Raw genomic sequence first — 18,009 nt, forward strand, 5'->3', positions numbered from 1 at the left:
TTGCACCAGCATTCTTCTCAAAGCTAGAACAAACAATCCCAAAATTTGTATGGAACCACAAAAGACCCGAATAGCCAAAGCAAAATTGAAGAAGAAAACCAAAGCAGGAGGCATCACAATCCCAGACAGTAGTGTCTACTACAAAGCTGTAATCATCAAGACAGTACGGTATTGGCACAAAAACAGACACATAGACCAATGGAATAGAATCAAGAACCCAGAATTCACCCACAAATGTATGGCCAACTAATCTTTGACAAAGCAGGAAAGAGTATCCAATGGAAAAAAGACTGTCTCTTTAATAAATGGTGCTGGGAGAACTGGACAACAACATGCAGAAGAATGAAACTAGACCACTTTCTTACATCATACACAAAAATAAACTCAAAATGGATGAAAGACCCAAATGTGAGATAGGAAACCATCAAAACCATAAAGGAGAAAGGAGGCAACAACCTCTTTGACCTCAGCCGCAGCAATTTCTTGCTCAACACATCTCCAAAGACAAGGGAACTAAAAGCAAAAATGAGCTTTTGGGACCTCATCATGATTAAAAAAAAATCTCCTGCACTGCAAAGGAAACAATCAACAAAACTAAAAGGCAACCAACAGAATGGGAAAAGATATTTGCAAATGACATATTGGATAAAGGGTTAGTATTCAAAATCTGTAAAGAACTTACCAAACTCAACACCCAAAAAACAAATAATCCGGTGATGAAATGAGCAGAAGACATGAATAGACACTTTCCAAAGAAGACATCCAGATGACCAACAGACACACAAAACGATGCTCGATGTCACTCATCATCAGGGAAATACAAATCAAAGCCACACTGATATATCACCTCACACCGGTCAGAGTGGCTAAAATTATTAGTCAGGAAACAACAGATGCTGGCAAGGGTGTGGAGAAATGGGAACCCTCTTGCACTGTTGGTGGGACCCAAACTGGGGCAGATGCTCTGGGGAACAGTGTGGAGGTTTCTCAAAAAATTAAAATATAGAACTACCCTATGATCCAAAAATAGTGCTACTAGGAATTTATCCAAAGGATACAGGAGCACTGATTCATAGGGGCACATGTACCCCAATGTTTATAGCAGTGCTTTCAAAAATAGCCCAATTATGGAAAGAGCCTAAATGTGCATCATCTGATGAATGGATAAAGAAGATATGGTTTATATATACAATGGAATACAATGGAATGGCAATGAGAAAGAATGAAATCATACCATTTGCAACATGGATGGAACTAGAAGATATGCTAAGTGAAATAATTCAGCCAGAAAAAGATGATATCATATGTTTTCACTCATGTGTGGATCTTGAGAAACTTAACAGAAGACCATGAGGGAAGGGAAGAGGGGAGAAAAAGTTACAGAGAGGAAGTGAGGCAAATCAAAAGACACTCTTAAATACAGAGAAAAAACTGAGGATTGTGGAGGGTAGGGGAGAGGGGAAAGTGAGTGATGGGCATTGAGGAGGGCACTTGTTGGGATGAGCACTGGGTGTTGTATATAAGCAATGAACCAAGGAATCTACCCCAAAATACCAAGGGCACACTTTACACAGTGTTACGTTAGCCAATTTGACAATAATAAATTATATCTTTTTTAAAAAAAGAAAGAAACATGTTGAGAAGTTGCTCTGCACCAAAAACAATTTTATGGGTTTGTGAATGTTGGACTCTGAGCAAATGAATCTATATCCTGGTAAAGTTACATAAGAAAACGTTCTCCCCTTTATTCCTTTTTGGTCTCCATGTACACATTTCCACAAATATAGGGCTCACATGGTGGAGGGCTTTCTTTTTTTGTTGAAAAAGGCCACTCCTCATAGGGGCACATGTACCCCAATGTTCATAGCAACACTCTCAACAATAGCCAAAACATGGAAAGAACCTAAGTTTCCATCAACGGACGAATGGATCAAGAAGATGTGGTTTATCTATACGATGGAATACTACATGGCAATGAGAAAGAATGAAATCTGGCCATGTGTAGCAACATGGATGGACCTTGAAGGTGTTATGCTTAGCGAAATAAGTCAGGCAGAGAAGGACAAATATCCTATGTTTGCACATATAGGAGGATTAGGAGGAACTTAATGGAAGACCATGGGAGAGAAGAAGGGGGGAAATGGTGGGGGAAAGGGAGAGAGGCAAACCATGAGAGACTCTTGAATGCTGAGAACAAACTGAGGACTGATGGGTGTGGGGGGGGGAGGGGGGAGATGGGTATGAAGGAGGGCACTTGTGAGGATGAGCACTGGGTGTTATATGGAAACCAACTTGACAATAAACTATTAAAAAAAAAAAAAAGAAAAAGAAAAAGGCCACTCCTTGCAGTCATCCCAGGGTGTTCTATTTTTGTAGTAAAGATATGCTGTTGTTGTTGTGTTTCAGGATGACCTTATGGAACCTTTGGACTTTGAGAGGCCTGGGAGTCCTGAAGAAGGTACATCAGTAATGAGGCTTCTGAGGAATCAGTCTCTACTTAACCAAGTATCAAGTGAGACCCCCTTTAGTATGCCTGAGTTTAAGAATGAGATGAAAGAGAGGAAGTCACTAGGCCTTATTTTACTTTGGCCTTGCAATCTCTTTGTGGAAATATGAGGCTCCACTTTTGAGTGCTTTAATATTGCTGGCCCTTTTCTGTGGCGGATGTTTGTGACTTATTGGATAGCCTTTAACATTATGCAATGTATAACCCCAGTTTGGGTAGTACGACTGGGCACAAATCAAGGTGGCATGCAGAATAAGGGGTCAGTCCTCTGAAGATCTGTCTCTCAGGTGGGCTTCATACCCAGTTTAACAATTTCGGACCTTTGAAGAAGCTTCTAACTTACTTGTCTCACTAGCCCTAGGTCAGGACTTGAGAGTAGCAATTTAAAAGAATTTTAAATGGCCACATGGATGTGGGCAGCACATTTCTGATACTCTGAACTCCTTCTGTAAAGGGATCATCACCTATTTAGTTTTGGCTGTTAAACCAAATGGTTCAATAAAACTAAATGTAAAGAAATGTGGGATAAAGGAAAACTCTAATTTTCTCTACTCTCCTCCTAACTTCTCCACAATGTAAACTTTATCAATTTGACTGGGTTAGAGTGTAGGACAATGACAACTGAGACATGAGCCAGCAAAAGTTGGATTAGATTCTACTGGTACCCAGATTTCCAGGCATTTTCCTAACTGAGGAAACTTGTCTTCAAATTCCATCCCCTCATCTGAAGAGGTCCTAGATTTCCTTGGTCTTAAAGAAAATACTTCAGAAGACCAATTTGGCTTAGTTAACCAGAGTTGCTTTGCTGAGATGGGAACTATAGCAGCTTGAAGGAAAAAAGGAGAGGTGATATTTGTAAATCACTTAAAAACCAAGTTCTTTTTTATATGTTACTTAGTCTCTATGTACTTGAAAACAAGTACCTTAAATTGGCATCAATATATTCAATTGTTAAATAAATTTTACCACCATTTAGAAGACAAGGTACAGGTTACTCATGTTATTGGCCTTTTTTTAGGCATTGAGAATCCCTCCAAAGAGGGGAAAAACCTACATTTCAAACCCTGAGCCAGGTTGATCTGAGGTATCTATGAGCCCCTACAAACTTACATTTTTTTTTGTTTTTGAATGACGCATGGAATTAAGCTTGGATGAGGCCATTTAGGTTTCTGAAGGAAGGTTTAGCCCACATCTAAAGAGGGCATGAGCAACTCATCCATCTTGACCTCTGCAGGTTAATCAGTTTCTGAGAATTTTCCTTCTCTAGGATTTACTGGCTCATCAAATCTGGCAACAAGGAGTCCTAAATGAACAATTCAGTTGATAGAAAGTGTGACTTTTTTTTTTTCCCATCAGAACATACTTTTGTTTTAGTTGCTCATATACATCTTGACAGCATAGGGGAGAGCATTGATGGGCACCTTGACCTGAGCACCTGAGGTCACACACCAGCTCTGACACTTAGACCTTTGGATAGTTGCATAACCACTACGTGTCCATTTCCTCACACTTCCCCACAGATTGTGTAGAACAGATGTGTTCCCATGACACTCTCAGATCAGGGACTTAGAACTTAGGACAAGGAAAGCCTCGACATTTGAGAACGGTTATTATATATTCCTTTGTGGTATGGCGTTACCGCACCAGGATAGCCAGGATACTGAGTTCTGGTGATAGATTTCAATTTGGCCTGGCATATCTCTAAGTTTTTCTTTTCTGAACACGCAATTAAAAGAAGACAATTGCTTTTTTCCAAACCCTCTTATTTTCTGTTGGCAGTAGTGGTGTGTGAATGCTGTAAGATTCCGTTCAGGATTCTTCTGAGTAATTTATACTCTCTTAACGAATTGCTTAGATGCTTAATTCTTATTAAGTTCCCCCCTTCAAAGATGTGATAATAGGGGCGCCTGGGTGGCTCAGTCGGTTAAGCTTCTGCCTTCGGCTCAGGTCGTGATCTCGTGGGTTCATGGGTTCGAGCCCCGCGTGGGACTCTGTGCTGACAGCCAGCTCAGAGCCTGGAGCCTGTTTCAGATTCTGTATCTCCCTCTCTCTCTGACCCTCCCCTGCTCACACTGTCTCTCTTTCTCTCTCAGAAATAATGAATTAAAAAAAATTTTTTATTGTGATGACATATCAGTCCTGAAAACTGAGCAGAACTCTCCACCTCTTGCTGCTGTATCAGCCCTGTAACTTCCCCAATATGTCCAGAAAATGAAACTGGGCCACATGGAGCTGGATGGGTCAGAGACAATGGACAAGAGCTTTTGATTACTGTTCTTTGTCACTTCTTCCCCACTGCCTACCGCCATGTCCAGGCCATTCACATCTCTTTAAAAAATACTGGGCTAATGAAGTTCAGGAAGTTAGCTTCCTGACAAATATTATCAAGGACTGAAGGGCAGTCCTTTGGCTGCATGTTGCCAGTGACCTTCACTCTGGAAGAGCCTTCCTTCAAGAAGCCAGTCTCCCTTCCCTGAACAAAACTGCCCTCACATGGGACCCTGTCCATTCTGCTGTGTAGGAATGTGTACAGGCTCTACTGACTTGAACGGCATCGTCAAAGGGTGTTTGGATCCCAGAGTTTGAAGAGCACCTCCTTCTGCTGCTCTGCAGGTCATGATCTCCCAGTTTGTGGGTTTGAGCCCCATATCATGCTCTGTTAGTTGTGCTGACAGCTTGGAGCCTGTTTTGGATTCTGCGTCTCACTCTCTCTCTGCCCCTCCCCCACTCATGCTCTGTCTCTCTCTGTCTCAAAAATAAACATTAAAAAATAAAAAATAACAAAAATAACAAAAACCCAAACCAACTTCTTGAGGTAAAGTTGGGGGAAAATACTTGAAAAACAGCTTGAGTACATAATTCCAATAGAATTTTTTTAATTATCCAACCTCGACCACAGTTTTAAACTACAAACCTTTTTGAAACTTAGAAAATAAACATTAGAGATCTGTCTGCAAGGATATAAATGGGTATTAGAGGCAAAGTTTCTATAACATTATTTTGCATCAAAATGAATGGAATGAGGGAAATTTGCCAGTGGGAGGTAGCTTGAGGTAAGACACTACTATTGTTTTGGTGTAGACCCCCCCACCCTCCCAGCAGTTCTACAGCCTCCACCCCCACCTTCCTCAGTGCCCAAACTTTACTTGATGGTCCCCCAGGGTTAAGAGCTGTGATGTGCGGGTCAGAAATCTTATCCCTGGAAGGACCCGTTCTCAGATTGCATAGGGACGTGTTGAAAAGTGCATAAACTGGGATCAAGTCTCTTGGCCACTGGCTGGCTCGCTGTGTCCCAGGGCCAATTCTTCAGCATCTTTTGCGTCAAACTCTAGCTCTGGGTCTGACGCATAGGAAGTGTTCACAGACTCCTTGAATTTCTGTGTCTCCATCGCTTCTCAGCCTTTTGGCTAAGATCCAGTGGAATTTCTGTGTCTTAGTCACCCAGCTGTCTAAACCAGGAGTCTGGGTGAGTCCTGGACTTCTTGCAGTACCCCCCCCCCCCCACTGCCCAGTCCCAGCCAGGCACTACATCTTGCCAACCGCACCTGCTGAATGCAATCCTGATGGTCCTTTCCACTCCCGTCCCAGGCCAGTTCCATCCTCATCGCTCCTTAGGCTCTTGTAAGAAATGGTTTCAGAGAAAGACAGATACCATATGTTTTCACTCATATGTGGATCTTGAGAAACTTAACAGAAGACCATGGGGAAGGGGAAGGGGGAAAAAGTTACAGAGAGGGAGGGAGGCAAACCACAAGAGACTCTTAAAGACTGAGAACAAACTGAGGGTTGATGGGGGGTGGGAGAGAGGGGAAAATGGGTGATGGGCATAGAGGAGGGCACTTGTTGGGATGAGCACTGGGTGTTATATGGAAGCCAATTTGACAATAAATTATATTTCTTTTAAAAAAAAGAAAAGAAATTGTTTCTTAGCTGCTTTTCTGGCCTCTGGTCCTGATCCACCACCCACTCCTCCTCTTTTCTCTTTCAGGACAAAAGTTGACCATGTCTCTCTCCTGCTGAGAATAGAAGCATTAACCTCCTTTTGCCTGTGAGATGAAGTCTTTAACACACTATAAAACTAGCAGGCTCGTTCATAGTTCTTCTAAGTATTGCATATGTGTTACTTCACTTACTCCTAGCAACAACTTTACATGAGGATGAGTGTTATGACCTTCAGTTTATGAGGGTCAAATTGAGTCATGGAAAGGGTAAATCACTTACTTGGAGTTAAACTGCTCATATGTGATGAAGCAAAACATCAACGATTTTACAGAGCCTTGCTCAGTCTCAATTTTTAAAAATTTGAGTATACTTTGCACACAATGTTGGTTTAGTCTCAGGTATACAACATTTGACATCTCTGTATGTTACACTACACTCACCCCGTGTCACTACCATCTGTCAGCATACAATGCTATTACAACGCCACTGACTATATTCCCTATGTTGTGCCTTTTATCCCCATGAATTACTTGTTCCACAACTGGAAGCCTGTCCCTCCCCCTCCCCTTCACCCATTGTGCTGATCCCCCAAACCCTCAAGTCTCAGTTTCATGTCTGGCAGCCTCTGACTTGTTCTTTATCCTCCAGTGATGCAAGCTGCCAGCCACTCTCACCCTGCCCATATCCACTCCCTATCCTCCCCAACCTTCTGCTCCTCTTGAAAGCTCTACCTGGAATGTTCTTTCCCATTGACTCTTTAGCAAGTTCTTACTTCTCCTTTCGGACTTGGCCCTGGCCTCCTTCTTCCATTAGTCAAGTCTTTCTACACCATGCCACCTCTGTGTTGCACACCTCCAAATGTCTGAGATAGGCTGCTTTATGTTAGGAAGAGGACAGACAACAGAAACTACATGTAGGGGTAGTCCTTAGGATCTTATGATTATTTGAAAAAAAGAGGCAAAATGTCCTGGAGCAGAATAGCATGAGCAGTCCAGGAAAGCACAGGGCACTTTGCGGGGAGGTGTATGGGTTGAGTATGGGGTATGCAGAATGTATTCCTAGAGTTACCTCTAGGAACTGCTGTACAGTTCCAGCTGTAACTAGGAACTGAGTGGTGAACGCTGAGGAATTAGGGAAGGGAAAGGTTTTTAGAGAAGGTACAGCATTTACAAGCTCAGAGTTGAGACAGTGCATCGCAGGTCTGGGGACATGTTTAGTGTGTTTACATACTCATCCCACTCATGGGCTGAGTTCCTTGGGGTTGTCCAACCCCCTCTACCTGCCTCAAGGAGGTCTCAACAGAATCCGACTAGAACCCAAGCACTGTAATCTCTGGACCTCTCTCACCCTGTCTGTCAAATCTAAAGGTCATGCAAGGAGACTGCTAAAGTCCTCAGGAATTTCTGAGATTCTGTAAACCACATAAAGAAAGGAAACCAATTGGAGGGCCTTAGTCTGTGAATTCTCTGAGAGCCCTGGAAATCCAGAAATGATGCTCAGGCCCTGATTTTCACCTTTTAGTGAAAAAAAAAAAAAAAAAAAGGATGAGTAGAAGAAGGTAGTTGAGGCAAACTTGGCCACTACTTACTTTCTCTCCCCCAAAAGGGGAAAGCATCTTGCCGCCATCCCTGGTCTGAGTGTGGGGTCATCGCGAGGCTGGTCAGATATCTGAAGGCCTCTCATAAATGAGATTTCTGAGAGAATGATTTTACAGTGGGCAGACTATATGTAAAAATGGGACTATGACCTACAACCTGCTGTAGCCAGTCCCGGAAGCCAGCCTGCTAGCAATAGTAACAAGTCCAGGAAGCCAAATCATTAGCCCTGTGAGGTCTGTACAGCTGCCCCATGCCTGCATCTTCCAATCAGGGCAGACTTGAAGCCTTTTTTCCATTATAAGACTTTCCCAGTCTTCTGCTTGCCTCTGAGTTTCTGCCAAATGTAAGTGATGGTGGCCGACTCCCTTGCTAGAGCAACTTCTGAATAAATAGCCTTTGCTTATTCTCATTTGGGTGGTTTTCATTCATTTCCACAGACTGAAAGAGGTTCCTTTAAGCTCTGGGTATTCTGTTTATTTTTTTTCCACTTTGGTTTTTTTTTTAAATATTTTTATTTATTTCTAGGAGAGAGAGAGAGACAGCGTGAGCAGGGGAGGGTCAGAGAGAGAGGGAGATACAGACTCTGAAATAGGCTCCAGGCTCTGAGCTGGCAGTCAGCACAGAGCCCGACGAGGGGCTCGAACCCACGAACCGTGAGATCATGACCCAAGCGAAAATCAGACGCTTAACCGACTAAGCCACCCAGGTGCCCCATTTTTTTCCCCCACTTTGGATCCATTTTCCTTTTCGTAGAATATTGGAGAATGTCTTCATCATCTACAAACATTGACCAGGATTGGGCACATTTGTGCTGGAAAGAGCACTATTTTGGATAAGATCAGAGAGAGCACTGGATTCCCACTCTGTCATTGGTTCTGTGACTGTCAGCATGTCCTTTGGCCTTCTTGTATTTCCTTCTTTTTACCTATAAAATGGGACTGAGAAATTATTGTCTGTATAAATTCTGGGACCACACCCACAGTCCTCAAAGTTTTCATTTAATGGTACATCTCTCAGCACTTCTCACTAAGCCCTGTCAAATAGAAACACATCTAGATTAAAGTCTGGAGAGATATTATTTGGAAAGACTATTGCAATAGGGGATGGGACCAAAAGCGTCTGCACAAAGGTGTGGTCAGGAAAGGCTGTTTTGTATTCTGATCTGGCTCAGGTCTAAAGGGGGTCAGAGTTCAGGGTCCTGTAGGAAGGGGAGAAGCCTGAATAAATTTTGGTCAAGTCATGTTAGACAGTATTTTGTTCAGATTGGTTTGTGGGGACAAACAACTCAGCTAACCATTTTACAACACGAGGAAGGGAAACTTGGACAGTCTGTGTCTGGTTTGGTCTTAGGTAAACAAAGGGGCATCCATTGGTCTTATCTAAGTCACATGAACTGTGGTTCTTTGCAGAAAGCCATTTTGAACCCTAAAGGGTAGGGGGATTTCTTGACTACTATTTTCTAGGAGCATAGGTAAATTTCAACATTATCATTCACTGATGGGTGAATGGATAAACAACATGTGGTATATGCATTTAATAAAATATTATTCAGCCTTAAAAAGGAAGGAGAAACTCTGACATGCTACAATACCCACCCATGAATCCTGAGGACATTGTGGTAAGTAAAATAAGCCAGTCACAAAAAGACAAATACTTTGATTCCACTTCAATGAGGTATCTAGTATAGTCAAAATCATAGGAACAGAAAGTAGCATGGTGGGTACCAGAAATTGGGAGGAAAGGGGAGTAGGGAGTTCTTTTTGAATGAGTATGAAGTTTCAGTTTTTCAAGATGAAAAGAGTTCTGGAGATTGGATGTACAAAAATGTGAATGTACTTAACGTTAACTATACACTTAAAAATAATTATGGTAGTATATTTAATGTGTGTATTTTACTATAATACAAAAAAAACCCTTAAAATTCAACATTGTTAGTCCTTTATTTTCTTCAAGATGAACAAATATTCATTATTGAACAGCTCAGGGATGATCTTAAATCTCCTGAGTGGAAAAATCATCTAAAAAATAATCTCCTGAGGCCTCTTATTGGTGTTGTTTCTGCAAAATCCGTTAAATCATCTGATTGACAGGTAGTGGCTACAATCAGTTGATTTAGGATCCTACTGCTCAGGTACCTTAAGAGAGAGATGACCAGAATGAAATAGAGAAATATTAATATGAACAGTTATTTTATGGGGCGCCTGGGTGGCTTAGTCGGTTAAGCGTCCGACTTTCGCTTAGGTCATGATCTCGCCGTTCGTGGGTTCGAGCCCCGCGTTGGGCCCTGTGCTGACTGCCAGCTCAGAGCCTGGAGCCTGTTTCAGTCTGTGACTCCCTCTCCCTCTGACCCTCCCCTGCTCACGCTGTCTCTCTCTCTCTCCTAGAAATAAATTTAAAAAAAAATTAAAAAAAAATATGAATAGTTATTTTAGGCAGTGTCAGGGGTTGCACCCTGGGGGTGTCTAGCCTAGTGGATTACAAGAGGCAGGTGGTAATACAGCACTGTTCATTGAATTTGTTGAGACTAAGATGTCAGTGCTCTTGGAAATACTGTTTGTGGTCTTGGTTGTCCCATATATAAAGGCACAGCTGACCTGAGCATTTTACCATTGTTTTGGTAGTCCAGACAGTGCCTTTTCCAAGGGGGAAATCTGGCCCCTGCCTGGGCTGCTGTAGGGATGAGTCCTTTGAGGTCTATAGAGGCTTTAGATTGCAATACTGTCTTAGACACTGGGAGTGGGGGGATGGGGGGTAAGCCAGCTAGAGGGCAACCTAAAGTCCCTGGAAGGATCTGGTCAGTCATATTTTAGATCTCCATGATGCCAAGGCAAGAGAGAGGGAGAAGAATTGGGAATGTTAGTCTGAATGGTTTTAGACAGATACTGAAGGAAGATAAAAGAATCAAAAATTTAATAAAGTTTGACAATATGTGCAGGATGATAGGCTCTAATCCAATTTATAGGTTTTCATATCCATCAGTTACCTGTGATTTACAAAGAGGCTCCAACTAGCTCAAGAGCAATTATAAGGTCAGAGTCTGATAACCCACAGGTTGTGCTACTGTTTTCCACTGAAATACAAAAGTTCTCTGTACAGTTAACCTTTTGATCAAAGATGATCACAAAAAAGATTATTATTGATCATAAAATAAAGCTAGTCTCATTAGATGACCTGATTATTTACACAGGAGCAGTAAGAATGATGATTTGATGTATAGGCCTTTGTAAGTTTGCTTTGCTGAAAGTTTTCATAAGAAATTTCAGAATGGACTTTAAAAAGCTTCTTAAGGCTAGGAAGCCAAGCCAAGAACTTATAATCAGATTTCACCTTCATTACTCATAGGTTTGGGTGAATTCCTTTCTTCTTGAGGTTCCTCAAATAGCCCATATCCTGGGCCTGCCAGGAAAAGAACATTTTACTGCCCTGTAAGTCTGGGAACCCTGTAAGCTACGTACAATGCTGGTTTCCTCAAGAGGGCTTTGTAAACATTGGGTTGAGAAACTCAACCTTATTTCCTTAAAACTAACTGGTAACACCTAATTCATTGTCAAATAAAACATTCTGGACAAAGCCTTTGTTGTATAACCCATGTTTTCTATTATAGCCTATTAAAAAGGAGGTCATATTCTTGTTGAACTTATGCAAATAGTTATATTGCCATGAAAATAAGAATACTCAATAAGAGTTTTCAAAGTCTGGAGGAATCAGATAAGGTGAGAAAGATAAGTGTTTTATTTCCATTTTTTTACAACATAACCTTCAAAATGGTTATAGATAGCTTAAGAGAAAAGGGTAAGGAATCCCTTATATGCAGAAAACAGAGTATTAAATAATTAGTAAAATTCCCCTCCAAAATCCCAAGTATCCCTCAACAGCTCACTTGGTTCTATGTAATTCCTATTCTGCTCCATCTTGGGTTAACAGTCCTGTGAACCCATTAACTTCTTCATTAGTGCTGAAAATCCTGACTCAGTCCAGTGGTATTGTCTCAAAATTGTTTAAGCGGTGACCTTAGAAGTCTGTGCTCAAGGGTACTTGGCTGAGCCCTTTCCCTCATGGCTCTGAGACCATCTGTTGTCAGAGTCAAAGCATTCTGGGGGTGCCTGGTCAGACTCTTGATCTTGGCTCCAGTCATAATCTCATGGTTCATGAGATCACAACTGTTTGGGTCTCTTAGCTGACAGTGTGGAGCCTGCTTGGGATTTTCTCTCTCTCCCTCTCTCTCTGCCCCTTCCCTACTCATGAGTATTCTGCTTCTCTCTCTGTCTCAAAATAAAGAAATAAACCTAAAAAAAGAAAAAGAAAAAGCACTGTGGCCTGTAGCTGATTTACAAACGTGTTCAGGGAAGCACCAGAATAAAACAACAAACTATCTGTAGATCACAAAGGACTTAAAATGGTTGTGGTTAGCTTATTAATGATAACTTTCAAAAGTTCATTAAAAATTCATTTAAAAAAAGTAATGCAGTTGACAAGGAAAGTTGGTTGTTCCAGTGGCAGGCAAAACAAAACAAAATCAATTTAAAATCAAAATGACAAAAAAAAAAAGGATTAAAAAATAAGAGGTGATATGATTGTAAAGAAACTTGGCTATTTCCAAAGTAGGAAGGCTTTATTCATTTAGCAGAGACAAAATAAAAGTTTAGTTTTGCATCAGTATAATTTTTTTAAATGTTTATTTATTTACTTTGAGAGAGAGCATGCAGTGTGCAAGTTGGGGAGTGGGCAGAAAGAGAGGGAGAGAGAGAATCCCAACAATGCTCCATGCTGTCAGCACAGAGCCCAACACAGGGCTCGATCTCATGAGCAGTGAGATCATGACCTGAGCCAAAATCGAGAGTCAGAGGCTTAACTGAGCCACGCAGGCACCCCATCATCGGTATAATATTTGACGCTAAATCTCTTTTAAAGAAAAACTTATAAATAAGCCCATCAAACTTTAGCCAACATTCACCATGACAAATAAAATTCCCTTTCCATGAAACTTCTACAACATTCTATTTCCATTCAGATTTTGGATATATATTCCTGCTCCTCATTCTTAAACAATCAGTCGTTACTTTAGGACAAATCTAGCTCCTTTCCCTTAACAAATGAGCATCCTGAATACCTTACATACAGAGTTATTTCTCTCTGGAATTGTTTCTCCCAGAGACTCACATATATTGACCTCTCGACCACAGGAACTCCTATTTCACAGAGATAACTGTGAGGTAGATAATTGTGAACTGTCTGCCATACGTTAACATTTAAAGAACTTTTTCTCTTTTTTAAATAATTTATTGTGAAGTTAGCTAACATACAGTGTATACAATGTAGTCGTAGCTTCAGAATAGGTTCCCAAGATTCATCACTTAGATACAACACCCAGTGCTCATCCCAAGTGCCTTCCTCAATGCTCATACCCATTTTCCTCACTCCCCCAACCCCCGCCCCATCAACCTTCAGTTTGTTCTCTGTATTTAAGAGTCTCTTATGGTTTGTCTCCCTCTCCATAACTTATTTTTCCTTCCCTTCTCCTATGGGCTTCTGTTCAGTTTCTCAAATTCCACATATGAGTGAAAACATATGATATCTGTCCTTCTCTGACTGGCTTATTTCACTTGGCATAATACCCTCCAGTTCTATCCACATTGTTGCAAATGGCAAGATTTCATTCTTTTTCATCACCAAGTAGCATTCCATTATATATGTATACCACATCTTCTTTATCCATTCATCAGTTGATGGACATTTGGAATATTTCCACAATTTGGCTATTGTTGATAATGCTGGTAAAAAGACTGGGGTACATGTGCCCCCTATGAATCAGCACTCCATACACCAACATTTTGTAGCAAAGTTTATGAACATAAACTTTTATAACCTTTTATAGCCATATACATCCTTATAGTACAACTTCTCAATGTGTGCAAAAATTAACACATTCATTAACAGACCACAATATAGACAGCCTTAAAATTACACTTAATAATGAAGATCTTAGAGACTATCTTCAAGCTAAGCCAGACTAGAAAACATAATCACTGTTGAAATAAAGTTTGCCTGAATGATTAAATTTGGTTAAACACAATCTATAGTTTTTATAATCCTGAACATCTGGTAGATATAATACAATTTATTTGATCAGTAAACCTTTGTACGTTCAAGAAGAATATGCCCAAATAGAATAAGATGTGTGTTTGTATTATACTTACCTCTAACAACTCAGAAGATGGCTCTTTTTATTAAACCAACATTATTAAAGTAGTATAATTTTCCAAATATTTACCTAAATTTTGTGAGCTTGAATTCTTAAAATATTTTGTTTAGTTTTTATAAGAATACTTTTTAAAGTATTAGAAATACAAGGGCCTCCTGGATGGCTCAGTCGGTTAAGAATCCAATTTTGGTTCTGGTCATGATCTCACAGTTCATGGGCTCTGTGCTGTCAGCATGGAGCCTGCATTGGATTCTCTGTCCCCCCTCTCTCTGCTCTTCTCCTGCTCTCTCTCAAAAATAAATAAACATTAAAAAATAAAGTATCATAAGTACAATTTTCTTAATTTCTGGAAATTGTAGGAATATTTACTTTATGTAGGGCTTATTAATTTTAAACCAATCATAATAAAGCTCAGTTAAAGGATTTTATAATCAAACTTGATAATATCATCTGGAGGTAGGAAAACATTGCACATACACAACATACATACATGTATACAGATAGGTACAAAAATAGAAGGCTTATTGTTTCAGTTATAAAATTTCAACTCACTGGTTCACATAAAAGAGCTGGCTCTTATCTTTATCCCACTGTTACATTTTTACTGGGATTGAGTTTCTGACTGATGGAGCAAGTTGAGATTATCTGCTCAATATGAGGGGTGAAGCATACCCACCAATATTTGTGGAGGAGATCTTTTAAGATTTTCTTTACCTTGATATGTGATCTTCTGAGCTGTGGACTAATTTTGGGCAAAGGGCATCCAAGTGGCCCTCTGGGTGTCTTCAAAGCCTATCAAAGTGGATTAAATATCTAATCGGTTTCCAATTAGCTCTTTCAGCCTCAGGTGATTGGTCTTGGGGTCGTTGACTCCCTTGAGAACTCTGACAAGGGGAGGGCCACATAATGCTCCAGTGACTACAGGGGTTGAGAAGCCAGAGTGGAAGGAGGAGGCATGGCAGGGTAGACATAAGGGTGGAGGAGGGAAAGGTTTTGAAGGGCAATGGATCAAATAACTCAAGGGAATTTAAGGAAGGTCAGACTTAGTAAAAAGGTGAAAGAAGGAGCTGTGAGGGACGGGGAAGGATAGGAAGGAAGATTCTAGGTAAGAGCTAGACTGAGGACTTGTCTCATTTCCCCAACAGGCTACTGAAGTTCCAAGTGGTCTTTCGGAGAATGTGGCCATTACTGAAGATATTGAACTGAATTATTGATATCGTGGCAAAGCATATAGAGAGAGGGAGAAGAGGGGAGTGCTAGATAGAGAATTATTGTTCTGGATCAGATTGTGTCCCCTCTAAAGATATGTTGATGTCCTAACCCCAGGACCTGTGAATGTGGCCTTATGTTGATTACAGGTACAGGTGTAATCAAGTTAAGATGAGGTCATTGGGGTGGGCCCTAATCCAATAGGACTGGTGTCCTCATAAGAGGAGAAGATAGAGACACACAAGCAGAAGGTGACCATGTGGTGACAGAGGCAGAGATTGATGTGTTGCAGCTACAAGCCAGGAAATGCCAAGGATCACCAGCAATCACCCCATGCCAGGATGGGGCAAGGAGGGATCTTCTCCTAGAGCCACGGACACCTTGATTTCAGGCCTCCAGACTCCATGTTTGAGACAAGGGAGGCAGAAAAGATACTACTCCTTGTGTTATTCCTCCAATGTTCCTTGTGCAATCCCAATTCTCTCTCATTCAATCCTCACTGGAGGAGCCAAGGGAACTTCCTTGCAAAATAAACCACCAGAGAAAGAGGAAAAACAGAAGCCATACAGAAAAGCCAGAAAAAGTTCTCTTTGCCTGAGAGAATCAGTGTAATGCCTTAAGGTGTTACAACAGACAGATGTCCAGAGCACGGGATCCACTCACCCTTGTGGATCCCACATCCCCAGGACACTAAGGGTCTGAGAAGCCAGCATAAGCGGCGGGGTGGAGACAGCGGATCCAAGGGATTGTCAGCACATGTGAGATACGGCACCAGAAAACTATCAAAGAAAAACAAATCCAGATCACGTAAGGAGAGACTATATTTGAAAAGACTGTTGTAAGTGGTTGCCAGGGGTTGGGGCTGGGGGTTGGAGGAGTGAGGAGTTGCTATTTAAGGGGTATGGAGTTTCAGTTTTGCAAGATGAAAACGTTCTGGACGTTTGTTGCCCAACAGTGTAAATATAAACATTGCCGAACTGCACACTTAAAAATAATTAAGATGGCAAAGTTTATGATGTACAGATTTGACCAAAATTTTAAAAATTTTGAAAATTATTGAAAAGAAGAGGAAATACATAAACGGGGAGGGGCCCTGTTGCAATTCAGAAAACAAGATCTCAAAGGATCTCAAAGGTCAGGCAGAAAATGGCTTTCTTTTATAAAGAGGAGTAAACAAAACTAAAAGGACTGTATGTCCGCAATTGGGTGAGAGGGTGTGTGATTGGACAATTGATCAGAGAAGGTCTGTGGTCAGCTCATTTTCGGAAGAATTCATGAAGGAAGGGCTTGTGTTCTCATGCAGATGGGTCAAAGTTCAGGGGCTTGTCTGTAGAGCAGGAGCCTGAATAGAGTTTGGTTAGACGCCGTGGTGAGTATTTTGCCCAGATTAATCAGTGGGAACAAACCGTTCAGCTGGCCGTTTATGAGACACAGAACAGGATTTAGATGGTCTGTGTCAGCCTTGTAAGTGAACAAGTGAGGTGTCCACCAGTCTCATTTAAGTCTTGTTTGAGCTAGTCTGGCTCTTTGCAGTAAACCTTTCCTTGAGGAATTTCTGTTTTCTAGGAGCACAGGATTCAGGTAAAGCTCAATATTTTCACACCCCTGCACCTGCTCTCGTTCCCCCACCTGACACAAGTTTCTGAGTTGTGAGTTTTTGACCGTGTTCCACCAAAGCTGGCTAGTCCCATTGTCATTCATCAAGCTTTGGTAAGTGTGAGCTATTGTTTGTATGTTCCTGGCACCACTCTGAGGACACGGCATGCCTTATATCACTTATTTCTCAAAATAACCTGATTGCAAGAGCAGAGGTTTTAATTACTATTTCACAGAGGAAGAAACTGAGGCACAATGTCTCATTGCTAATAGCACATAAGTAATATATTTGTTTCCTAGGACTGCCAGAGCAAATGACCACAAACTTGGAGGCTTAAAACAACAGAAACTTATGTCTCAGTTTTGTCCAAAATCCAGGTGTCTGCAAGACCATCCTTTCTCTGAAGTCACTAGGGGAGGATCCTTCCTTTTTTTCATGGTTTGTAGTGGTCGCCAGCCATTCCTGGTGTTCCGCAGCTTGCAGAAAGATCATTCCAATGCCTGCTTCCTTTGTCACACAGTGTTATCGCCGTGTGTCTCTGTGCCTGAAATTCCCTCTCTTCCTAGGACACCAGTCATTGTTAGGCCCAGTGTTGCCAATCTTAATCCAGTATGACCTCATCTAAAAGTGATTATATGAGGGGCACCTGGGTAGCTCAGTTGTTTAAGCGTCCGACTTCGGCTCAGGTCATGATCTCATGGCTCGTAAGTTCAAGACCTGCATCAGGCTCTGTGCTGACAGCTCAGATCCTGTGTCTCCCTCTCTCTTTGCCCCTCCCCCATTCGCAATCTGTCTGTCTGTCTGTCTGTCTCTCTCAAAAATACACATTTAAAAAACTTAAAAAATAATTTGGTTATATGAGCAAGGTCCTATTTCTGAATAAGGCCACATTCACAAATGCTGAGAGTTAGGACTTGAACTACCTTTTTGAGGGACACAATGACACAATTCAACC

The sequence above is a fragment of the Hyaena hyaena genome, unplaced genomic scaffold (genome assembly GCF_003009895.1).
Source record: "Hyaena hyaena isolate Hyena2069 unplaced genomic scaffold, ASM300989v1 scaffold_371, whole genome shotgun sequence".
Classification (NCBI taxonomy): Eukaryota; Metazoa; Chordata; class Mammalia; order Carnivora; family Hyaenidae; genus Hyaena; species Hyaena hyaena.